Source organism: Petaurus breviceps, unplaced genomic scaffold (genome assembly GCF_028583685.1).
Source record: "Petaurus breviceps papuanus isolate PSGF00001 unplaced genomic scaffold, PetGlider_PUasm1.0 37, whole genome shotgun sequence".
In the NCBI taxonomy this organism is placed as follows: domain Eukaryota; kingdom Metazoa; phylum Chordata; class Mammalia; order Diprotodontia; family Petauridae; genus Petaurus; species Petaurus breviceps.
The window spans coordinates 88,232,718-88,245,211 of record NW_027186296.1 but is presented as its reverse complement, the minus strand read 5'-3'; the positions used below and the strand labels follow the sequence as shown (position 1 = coordinate 88,245,211).

Genomic DNA, 12,494 nt, shown 5'->3' with positions numbered 1-12,494 from the left:
TCTTCTTTTTTTTTTTTTGCTTTTTGGAGGGCAATTGGGGTTAAGTGACTTGCCCAAGGTCACACAGCTAGTTTTTGTGTGTGCTAAGTGTATGAGGTCGGATTTGAACTCAGGTCCTCCTGACTCTAGGGCCAGTGCTCTATTCACTGCGCCATCTAGCCGCCCCCTTTAGTAGCTCTTGATTACCTCTGGAATCAAATATAAATTTCTCTGTTTGACATTTAAAGCATTTCATAACCTGACCCTTTCCTACCTTTTCAATTACCTTTTTAGATTGTATCCTATAGTCCAATGACACTGGTCTACTTGTCACTCTGATCCTTTGCACTGTTTGACTCCATACCCTGAATGCTCTGCCTCTTTACTTTCACCCCAGACTTTTCTGGGCTTCCATAAAGACTCAACTAAAATCTTATATTTTATAGTTAGCTTTTCCTAGTTCCCCCCAGCAGCTAATGCCTTTCCATTTCAGATTGCCTTCCATCAACTTTGAATATATCTTTCACGGACCTAGTTAATTGCAAGTTATCTCCTTCAATAGAATGTGAACTCTTTGAGGGCAGGATTTTTTTGTTTTTGTTCTTGTGTTGTTGTTTTTCCACTCTTTATATCCACAGCACTTAGCACACAGTACCTGGTATATAATAAGTAAGCGTATAATAAATTCTTGTTGACTGTTTTTGAGAACACTGATATTTATTCACCATCTATAATGGGAGAAATATTTTGTCATTCAGCCGAACAGAGTTAAGTATAGTCCTGTTGGCAAGTACCATGAGGAATTTCTGATATTAAGATCATTGTACTATCCAGAAATATATATATATATATATATATATATATATATATATATATATATATATGAATAGATCTCCTTGTATAAATTCACCATTCCTTAGCCTTGTTCTAAAGTTTTTGGGGTTTATTAATAGCTGATCTTAAAAAAAAGCAGAAACATTTTTTAAATGAATTTGAAATGAAGTTAGAACTTCTACTTGGTAGAAAGTGATCCCATCACAATTTAATAGGTTCCCACAGGTTTTTCACTAAACATCAACTTAACCCAGTTCTGCAAATATTTATTAAATGCCTATTCTGTGTAAGACATTGGGGTTACAAAGACCCAAATGGCAGAGTCCCTTGTCCTCAAGGAACTTATATTCTTATTGGGGGTAGGATAAGACATGCACACAGATAAGGTAGGAAGTTATGCAAAGAAGAGACACAAAGTGCTCTAAGAATATTTGAGAAGGGAGAATATATTTTCAGATAGGATGATCAAGGAAGGAAAAGGCACCTAAATTGATTCTTGGAAGCAAAATGTGAATGTTGGGAGAAAGAAAAGGGGAGAAGTTGAATTTTAATCATGAGGAATGGTCTGTGCAAATATACAAAGGAAGTAGATGGCATGTTGAGTGCAGGGAATAGCCATTAATCTAGTTTGACTAGAAAGTAGTGTGTATGAAGGGGATTAATGTGAAAGAAAGCTTGGAAGTTAGGTTGGAGTTAGTGTGTAGAGAACTTTGAATTCCAGGTTGATGAGTTTGTATTTTATCCTAGAGGCAACAGGAAACTGCCGAGGACTTTTGAGGGAGAAGTGACATGGTCAGACTCCTTTCTTAGGAATATTATTATGACAGACACCATAATTTTTATTGTCTCCATTCACAGACTATATTCATAGGTCATGTTAGGACTGGGAGTAGGGGTGTGGGCAATAAACGAGGATGATACACATCTACGTGAGGTAGTGCACCATTTAGACAAAGGAACTCCAGACTCGTGAACCAGTTATTGGGGAAAACAGGGCTAGAGAGGTGAGAGAGACAGATTTCTAGCTGTAGTGAGGCTTGAAGTGAAGAAAAGAAGGGAAACAGAAGACCTGAGGCACCATTGCAATTGGAGAAATAAGAAATGCTGCTATGGTTTGCATACATACACAGGGGTTTTGAACAAATCACGTCAAGGTGAGTGGGATGGAGTCTGAGTCATCTTGAGGCACTTAGACTGTGCCTCTGAGAGTCGGGAGATGAGCACACTTTGCACTGCCAGCTGATTCTGCCAAAAAAAAAAATTGGAATGAATCATTGTTTCTTCAAATAGAAAAGATAGTTTCCAAATTACAAAGGGATGACTTGTGGTTCTCTCTCTGTCTCTGTCTCTCTTTATCTCTCTCTGTCTCTCTCTCTCCCCCCAGACCATTTACTTGCCCAGCAAGTGACAGGGAGAGAGGGATGGAGTGGAGGGATAAAAAGGATGCAGCGTGACTGACCCTACCCCTGGCTGGCCCAGGTGGAGTGCTGGGGCACCTCTACTCAAGTAGAAGTGATAAACCCAAAAGGCTAAACTTGGCGCCTCAATCCTTCTCTCTCTCTGTCTCTCTCTCCCTGTGTCTGTCTGTCTCTGTCTCTCTCCCTGTGTCTCTGTCTGTCTGTCTGTCTGTCTGTCTCTCTCTCTCTCACACACACACACACACACACACACACACACACACACACACACACGCTGAGCTGTCCAATGATGGAATGAGCTATCTTTCTTCAAATAGTGAGCTCCCCATCATGGATACATTCAAACGGAGAAACTGGATGACCAGATTGAAATAGATTCATTAGAGGGTATTCCTGTATGGAGTGGAAGCTTGGATGACATGATCACTGTAGTTCCTTCTAAGTTCTGAAATTCTTTGATTCTGCATAGAAAAATTGGAATAGGAAAAAGCAGAGTGGTAGAAAAATATGAAGATGAAATCTCATCCCAGATTCTGCTGTTAGGAGATCATCTTGTCCATCACCCACCATTTTGTATTGCCTTGTTATGTTGCATCATAAGGAGCAAAGACTCCATCTCCTATGGTCCTGGCTTTTGGTATCCTGTGCCATCAGAACCACTGGTGGCAGCAGTGAGAAAGGCCCCAGTGCACGGGTATCTCCGGGTGTTTATTAGGTTTTCCTATTTCTTTGTTTTAATTGGTTTCAGATGTGAGGGTGCCCAGCAGAGGCCCAGAATAAATAAAACAGATCATAAAATGTAGCCAAGCAAAATGGGAGTGAGTACTCCCTGCATGTATGGAAATGCAGTCCCAGAAAGGGCTCATAAATAATGAGGTGGAAACAGTAGTCTATTTTCTCTTTAATGGAAAGCCAATTAAGGACTCTCTCTGGACTATAGTGAAATGGTCAGATTTCTTTGTTCTGCATTATAGAAGGGGGAACAACACAGCCACAAAGACTGCCAGAAAGGCTGGGAAGAGAGAACTCCGCTGGTCATCATTTCTGAGGTTTGTAAAAGAGTGAATCAGCATGTTGGAAGCCAATATGAGGTGGCTTCTGTTACTGATTCTACCAGTGGCCAGAAGGAGAGCTTCTAGTCAGAACAGAGCACGTAGTGGGAGAGAGCGAGATTAGCAGAAATGTAGACCCTCAGAGCCCTTACCAAGAATGACTCTCTGGGGTCACTGGCCTAAATATATAGAAATTGACTCAACATTGGCTAGAACTCTAGCCACTCAACTTTGCAGAGAGCAGCAGAAATCAGTGACTCCTTTAAGAACCTGGGGAACTGTTAGTTTTGATCAAACAATAGATTCAGGAAGAACATTTGAATTCTCTTCCCACCAGCTAGGGATGCCCAGAAAACTCATCCCCATCCCAAGGTTCTAGAGCATTTTTTTTCTTTATACCCTGTGATTCCTTAATAAGAACCCATTTTCTTTATTGGACAATTCCTTTTGTAAATATTTTTCCATATACTCATAACAACCCTGTGATATACTATAAGTATGGAAAGGATTAAATCCCCATTTAACAGATGAAGAAACTCTGGCATAGAGGGGGTGAAAAACCTTACCCACATCACACATGGAGTTAGAGGAACAGCCAAGGGTAGGACCCAAAGGTCCTGACTCCTGGATCTGTTTTATGTTGTCTCTACTTCACCTTAGAGAAGCTCTAGATTTAAGATAATCTTCAGTTGGCCTGGCATCTATCTGGTGAAAGTCAAGCCACATGAGATGCTTCTTCTTTACAAGTTACACTGAGTAGGCAGCATGCCTCAGAAGATGTTTTGGGAATATCTGGTATTTTGTCCATTACATAAGTTCTAGATACCTCAGGGAAACCCGGTGGACACTGACAGTTTGACTGGGGACTTGTGCAGTATAAGTTGGGCAGTTACACTAAAGAGATTCCTTCATCTAGGGGAAACAACATCCAGAGTTAAGGTTTTTCTGACAAAGGAGATCCATAACTCAGTGCCCAGGGAACTGGTGACAGAGTCAAATGTGGAAGAATCAACAAGTAAGAAGAGAATGGAGGGGCAACCTTAGTTCATTTGTGGGATGTGCCCATTGTAGGTTTTATTGTCTCTTGGCTAGTCTATGTGGGTACAATTCACCCTCCTGTGTCTTGGCTAATCCCCCGAACCTTTTATGCTGGTGATTCTGAAACAAAGAACACTGTGGTATAATTGACAGAGTTAGACTAGGAGTCAAGAGACCCAGGTTCTAGTCCTGGCTCAGACACAAACTCATTTTGTGACCTTGGACAAATCATCCTCCCTAGATTAGACCTATGTAAAATGGTGGTTATACTAGGTCATCTTGAAATTGCCTTCTAACTTTCAAAATCCTTTGATTTATTTATCTATTGCAGGGATGTACTAATAGAGTAGAACCAGTACTCCCTTCTCCCACTGCTGGTCGGATAGATGGGGAGCCAGAGGGTACAGGTGCAGAAAGCCCTCAGCAGGAGTTAACAGTTCAATAACCATGTGAGATGTGAGTGACTTGGGGTGCCATGTGAGAAGATGATTTCTCCAGCGACAGAGATCTAGGGAGCTCTGCTGACAAAGGGTGGGAGTAAGGCCAAGCATGTACCAGAGGGAGGAAACTACATAGACTGCCTGTGCAGTACTGAGGAATTCCCACTTTTCGGAAACAAGGGTTTTTTGCTGACCTCAAGATGCAGTCAAGCCCACTAGATACCAAGAACATATCAGAAGAAAAAAATAAATAAAAATAAAAAAAAACATATCAGAGGGAAGGAGGCAAACAGCAAAGGAGACACTGAAAGGTCTCAGGACCTGCAATATGAGTGCATGAAATAGAGACTTTAGGAAGTGCGTCACGGGTGACGCGGCAGCTCCATCATGGCGGCCCCGGAGGCCGCGGCCGCCGCCGCCCACGGGCTGCTGGGCGTCCTGTGGCTCGTGTCCGTGACCGTGAGCGCGAGGCCGTGGGGGGCAGCGGCTGCCGCCGCGGGGGGCGACGAGACGGTCAAGTGCGAGGACCTGAGAGTGGGACAATATTTTTGTAAAGATCCTGAAATAAATGAGGCCACTCAAGAACCTGTTAACTGTACAAATTACACAGCTCATGCATCATGTCACCCAGCACCCAACATAACTTGTAAGGATTTTAGCGGCAATGAAACCCATTTTAATGGAAATGAAGTTGGTTTTTTGAAGACCATACCTTGCCGTAATGTAAATGGCTATTCCTACCGGGTAGCAGTTGCTCTCTGGCTATTCCTTGGCTGGTTAGGAGCAGACAGGTTTTACCTGGGATACCCTGCTTTAGGTTTGTTAAAGTTTTGGGCCGTAGTATTTTGTGGAATTGGCAGTCTGATTGACTTCATTCTCATTTCAATGCAGACCCCCAGGGAAGTGGAATCCACAAGATGTTTGGGGGAAGAATTGGCCCCCGTGGCTCCCTGCAGTAACTGTCAGGATGGAAGACCAGCTCTGAAGTGCCATCAGCTGGGGCAGGAGCAGTCCTTTTTCCGAAGCTGCCAAGCATCATTCTCCATGCCCGTGATAAGCGTGAACATGTGGCTGCATCTTAAGGGAGGCGTTTCCAAGATGAATCATTTTTAAACAAATATGAATAACTTTTAACTATAAGCATTATCGACTTATGTTAATATTTATGGCTGGAATAGATTTGTTCCAGTTGATCATAGACATTTCCATCCTGCTTTTCTGTGTGTGCAGTTCTTCTCTGCCCCTTTTCCCCTGCTCTCCGGGCCCATTTTTTTTTAACCATTAAATATTACTCCCCAGTGGAAAAAAAAAAAAAAAGAAATAGAGACTTTATTAAATGGTATTGGGAGTTTGCAAGGATTGGGAACCAAACCTCTAGGAAAGAAAACAGAGTTCATCTTGGGGATGGATAGAGGTGCTAAATTTTTCTAAGGTCTCAATATAAGTCCTTCTGTGTTTTTGCTGCCTTTAATATACTGTGTGTTTGTGTGTGTGTGTATGTGTGCACGTGTATGTGTTTAAAGTACGTGGTGTCCTAATGCTTGAATGGGATGGTGAGGCTGATGCTGATATTTCCAGAGATACTAGGACTGGGGGGAGGCGTGGGTCATTGAAATTAGTATTAGAAAGAAGCTCCTGAAACTGAACCTGGCCTGTCAAAGGTCAGGGCCCAGCATGTGTTAAGTAATGTTCTTTGAGTTTACAATGATCTCTGGAAGTCTGTGTTCCTGATGGGCATCTTGATCTAAATCTCCAGGCAAAAGTCTCAGGCTTTTCAACCTTGGTTTTAACTCAAACTCTAGCTCAAAATTAGTTTTAAGAACTAAGTGCTGGCTGTGACAGAGAAACATAGAGGCCAAGGGGGTCTGAAAAAACAACACTGTCCATTCTGGGGAGGTGTTGATTTAGGCACCATATCAGTGACAGAACAACTTCCCATTCACACTCCACACCTCAGCCTGTCCACTAATCTGCTCATGGACTATGGGACAGTTCAAAGGGGGAGCTGATACAAGAGGGGAAGCAGATGGCAGTATCTTAAACAACACATTCCATCTGAATGCAATTAGCTACAGTTGCAGATGGAGTTGAATCAATTGACTACAGTGGCATTGTCAAGGAGGGATGCAGTCCAGGGGTTAGAGCAGAGTGGGAGTTGGTTGGCAAAATTTCTGGGGCAAATACTCAGTTAAGTGGCAAGGCATGCTTTTTCTTTTTCTTTCTTTCTTTTTTTTTTTTTTTGCTTTTTGGAGGGCAATTGGGGTTAAGCGACTTGCCCAAGGTCACATGGCTAGTTTTTGTGTTAAGTATCTGAGGCCGGATTTGAACTCAGGTCCTCCTGACTCCAGGGCCAGTGCTCTATTTACTGCACTACCTAGCTGTCCCCCATGCTTTTTTTTTTTAAAGCAATCGGGGTTATTTCTGGGTGTGGTGCTAAATATCTGAGCCTAGATTTGATCCCCAGGTCATCCTGACACTAGAGCCGGTGCTCTTACTCGCTGTGCTACCTGGCCACCCCCCCCCCAAGCTTTTTCTTAAGGATATAATTTAACACCCCCTTTAAAATGTGTACAACACCAATCATCTCACAGGGGTGGTCATGATACCCAGACAGGTGTCTATTCATCTATCTGCCTAGCAATCTATTCTTGTCTATCTCTCTATTTGTCTGTCTGTCTATCTATCTGAATGAGACAGGGGGACGTAAAGACTTAGGCATGTATATGAACTGGGTGATTTCTATAATTGGGGGGGTGTTTTTGGAGCAGAACTGACTATACCCACTTCCTAGCTTCAGTTGGGCACACCACTGCCTGCCCACAAGTCTCAGTATTGACTTTTTCTGTCTTCCTCCTTAGCTATTCCCAGGTCATGGGTACTGCTCAGGCAGGGTTCATGCCCCTATTTAAGAGAATATCTGTGCTAGGGGAAATAAAGGGGAAATGAAAGAGATCTGGAAGCATTTTAAGAATAAGAAAGTGCCAGGGAGAAGTAGGGAGGGGCTGTGGCTTACTCAACATGGGAAAGCTACAGGCCAATAGGAAGTCCTGTGGGGGAAGGACAACCAAATTAGCCCAGAGATCAGATGTGGGAGAGAAGTTGATACATGAGAACCGTGAGGAGAGTGTTTAGATGCTTTAGAGAGTAAGCTGCATGTGTTTAAGATTGAAAGGAGAGAATAAAAAACAGAGGATTATGGGCAAGGGTGTGCTGGTAAATGCTTAACAACCAGCTCTACAAAAAAAAATGTACCCCTAACACACAAATTTCATATGCATTAATAACATTTTTCTTCATTACTTTAAAAGTTCAGACAATGAACAAAACAATAAACTAAGTCCTGATTTCTATCATTTGTTTATCTCTCTAAAGTGTAAATGTTCATAGTGAAAATCGGATAATTCATTGGCTCCAGCATGCCCCTGATTATGGGGCTATAAAGTGGATAGGGTCTGTCTCGCATGCTGGCAGAGGAGGTGACTGCCTTGGGATCAGGGCAGCATCCTGAGATCCCAGTATCTCACTACTCAATCAGTGAGAGCTGAAATTCTCTTACCTAGGGACAGGAAATTCCCCTGCAAGAGTGAGACTCTCACTAAGGTATTACTAAACTGATATCAGTGCCTTTCTGGGAACAGGAAGAGAAGGGCACTGGGAGTCCAAAGGATGGAGAAGCCCCAGTGAGTAAGGGAAAAGGTATTGAAAGGCTAGATTAACTTGTGAGTGGGCTATGGTAAGGAATTTAACCTACTCTAAAATTTTCTCATCTCCCTCCCTAATGAAGTATAATATGTGGGCATTACAATGGTTGGAAGGCCTTGAAGTCAAAAGGATGAGTGCCATAGACGAAATAGTGTCATATATTGAGCCGGTGTTGTCTGGGCTCATTTTCCCAGAGCTAGACTTCATCTTCACATCAGAGTTCCAAGGGTACTACTTAAGTTCAGAAGTTTCTTTTTCTAATACCATTGAGTCAAGCCTCCACTCTGGTCTTCCCACCCCAACTAGCAATTGTCAATGGCTAGTTCCATTCAACTAATTAATATCATGTTGATTTTACAAACAAATATTTGCTTTGAAAACACAGCAAGAAGCAAAGTACTAATATTTCCTTCCAGCGCCTTCGGGGACACATTCTCTCATACCAATCTCTGGAGAGATTGGGTTTGGACTTAACACAATTCTACCTAGCATTAGGTCTCACCAATGTTCATATCCCAAGGTGGCATTACTGTTAGATGAATCCCCATTTCAGCCACTGTTGGACTGGGTTCCAGCATTTGCTCCTTTTTCCTTGGGGAATGCATGCTGGGTTGGCCTTTATTCATGGACTACTGGCCCTTGGGTGGTTCATTCTCCTGACCTTTCAAAACTCAAAAAGTTAGTCGCATGTGTGCCTCTAATGGGGAAGGCTGAAGGCTTCTCCCCTTATAGCATTTTATCTCTTTTTTTTCACCAGAATGCTATCAAGCAGGGAAAAGTCAGAAAGAGAAATGGTCAAAATGAAAACCCAGCCCTCAGTTGTGGCTACATGGATACAACCAATAGAAGAGGTTCCTCTTCATCATGTAGTAAGCAGCCCAGAACCACTTATATTAATATTTATGCCTGCTCTGAAGTCTCTTTGAGTGACTTCCATTGTACATCATCACAACTGTGCCAGAAGCTTGGCTCCCCACTTTCTTCCACACAGGAAATTGTCTTAGTGGTACTTTGGGAATGCTCATAAAGAAGGAACTCTGTCTCCCTATTACATGTGGGAGAAAGAACCCTGTAGACATGGGTTCTCCACTGGGCTCTGACTACAACTAGTTATGTTACTTTGGACAAATCCCCTCCCCTCTCTGAGCCTCTGTTTCTCCTCTGTTAAAAGAGGGTTTTTTTTTTTTGCTAGATTATTTTATAGGTTCTTTCTAGCTATAGCCTTTTGGGATTCTACAAATTTTCAGGCAGGATAAAATACAGAACAGTGTGAGAAGATAAAAACCCAAAGTATTCATTGGAGATGTTTTATGTTGTTGACTTGGGACAACAGAAATGCCCATTTGTTCCTGTCAGTTTCTATGTGCCTTATAATGCCACATTTTCCTTGTGACAGTCAGGGACACTTTGGCCTAGGGAGAGAAAAAGATGCTATAGGGAATACAGCTGCTCCGAATTATACAGGCATATTTAAGAGTGTTAAAACTGGTGTTGGTTGAGTTGGATGTTGACAGCCAACCATGGGAGAGGCGATTGAAGAAACTTTTATGGTTGTATATTGGAGTAAGATTGATAGTGTGAGAATAGTATTACAAATGGCAAATAAGTCCATAGGGAGAATCTTTCATGGGTTGTATGCATAAAAATGAGAGTGTAAGTGAATTCATGTACATGAGAGCAGACGGGAGGTAAGGGGGAGGCCGCTAGGTGGTGCAGTGAGTAAAACTCCGGCCCCGGAGTCAGGAGGACCCGAGTTCGGTTCCGGCCTCAGACACTTAACACCTATACAAAAAACCCCCAACAAACTAGTTGTGTAACCTTGGGCAAGTTACTTAACCCCAAATGCCCTCCAAAAAAAAAAAGAAGGGAGGTAGGGAATCCAACTGTTCTATGAGACCTGGTCTGAGAAACACTGGGAATAGGACAGTGACTTGGGTCCTAAGTTCCTAGAAGTAACATTCCTCTTGATGCAGTGAGAGACTAGGGGAGAGGACCATGATGAGAGCCTGTAAAATGCAGCTTTGTAGAAGAAGACAAATGCAACTATATACGTATTACATATACAAATGTGTGCATAAAATTAATATGTGCAGAATAAATACAACTACACATGAAGTAGTAAAGAAAAGGCAGTCTGAGAGGGAAAGGCACAAATAGTTGAGAAGATCAGGAAAAGCTTCATATAAAGGTGATACTTGAGTGGAGTCTGGAAGGAAACTAGGGAATCTGAGAAATGACAGTAAGAAGGAGGAAGTGCATTCCAGGCATGGGGGAGGGCCAGGGCAAAGGCATGAGACAGGAGGTGGATTGCCTTCTGGGAGGAATAGAGAGAAGACCAGCTTGGCCAGTTCATTAAGAATAATGTACTATGAGGCTAGGAAGAGGTTGAGGCCAGTTTGTAAAGGGTTTTAAAGTTAAATAGAGGCATTTATATTTTATCTGAGAGACAATAATGAGCCACTGGAATTGATTGTGTAGGGAGTGGCATGAGCAGACCTGGGCTCAAGGAAAATCCCTTTGGCTGTAGTGTCTGCTACAAACTGGGGTGGGGAGATACTTGAAGCAGGCAGGCCAATTAGAACTCTGTTGCAGTAGTCTTGTTCTTATTGTTATTTGTCCTTCATTTTTGAAAAGGACCAATGATATCAGGAAGATAATAGTCTAGGGAAGAAGGGATGAAGGCCTGAATTTCCTAAGGTGGTAGCAGTATGAATGGAGAGAATTCAAATGGAAAAGATATTGCAGGGGTAGAAACAGCAAGATTTGGCAACTGGTTGGACATATATGGTGAGGGAACATGAGGAGGCAAGGACAATGCTGATATTACAAACCTGGGAGAACAAAAGCTTTGTGGTGTCGTTGATAGAAACAGAAAAGTTCGAAGGGAGAAAGGCTGAGGGCAGGGAGAAGATAAAGAGTTCAGTTTTGGACTTGTTGAAGTTTAAGGTGTCTCTGGGACATCTAGTTGGAAATGTCAGATAAGGAACTGGTGATGAGAACCTAAAAAAAGCTCAGAGAAGAGACTGATGCTGGTGATAGGTCTGTCTATTTAGCTATGAGCCATACAGGCAGCTAGGGGGTGCAGTGGATAGAGTTCGAATCTGCCTCAATCACTCACATTTCTCCCATTCCCTTTTTCTCAAAATTTCTTGACATCATTCCCCACTCTCACTTCCTTTCTCCAGTCTATCAGTGAGGTGCTCTTCCCCTTGCCAAGGCCAACCCTTCTACATGCATGCTTGAACCCATCCTCTCCCCTTTTCTCCAGCAGATTGCAATCTCAATCATCCTTCCCCTTTCTGTATAATTTTCAATTTCTCCCTATCAACTGGTTTCTTCCCTACTACTTTCAAACACATTCAAGTCTCTTCCATCCTTTAAAAAAATCTTTACTTGAGTCTACCATTTTTTTGGACGATTGTCCTCTCATACTTATGCAAATATATAGAAAAATCTATTTACATTCACTTTCTTCTTTTACTCACTCCTCAACCCTTTGGAATTTGGCATCCAACTTCATCACCTAAATAAAACCACTCCTTCTGAAGTTATTCATCCTTTTTTTTTTAAGGGGGCAAGGCAGGGCAATTGTGACTAAATGATTTGCCCAAGGTCACATGGCTAGTAAGTGTTAAATGTCTGAGGCTGGATTTGAACTCAGGTCCTTCTGACTCCGTGGTTGGTGCTCTATTCACTGCGCCACCTAGCCGCCCCTGAAGTTATTAATAATATCTCTTAATTGTCAAATCCAATTATCTTTTTTCAGTCATTTTTTCCATTTAACTACTAAATTAACCATTCTCTTCTCTTCAAAACTCTTTCCTCTTTGGGTTTTTGTAGCACTACCCTCTCCTGGCTCTTCTCTTATCTGACCACTTCTCAAACTCCTTTGCTGGGTCATCATCCATATCACATCCCAAAAAGTTTTTTCAAAGTTTTGTCCTGATGTATCTATGTATGTATGTCTCTATCTATCATCTATCTATCTATCTATCTATCTATCTATCTATCTATCTATCTATCTATCTATC

At 42.2% G+C, this 12,494-nt stretch overlaps 1 protein-coding gene and 1 pseudogene across 1 annotated transcript in view; one reads left to right on the top strand and one right to left on the bottom strand.

Annotated features, from left to right (window-relative positions):
- TCF7L2 (transcription factor 7 like 2) overlaps positions 1 to 12,494 on the bottom strand; it is a 460,229-nt gene that overhangs the window by 356,698 nt on the left and 91,037 nt on the right. The window lies entirely within an intron of this gene.
- LOC138169493 (TM2 domain-containing protein 1 pseudogene) lies at positions 5,121 to 5,992 on the top strand (annotated as a pseudogene).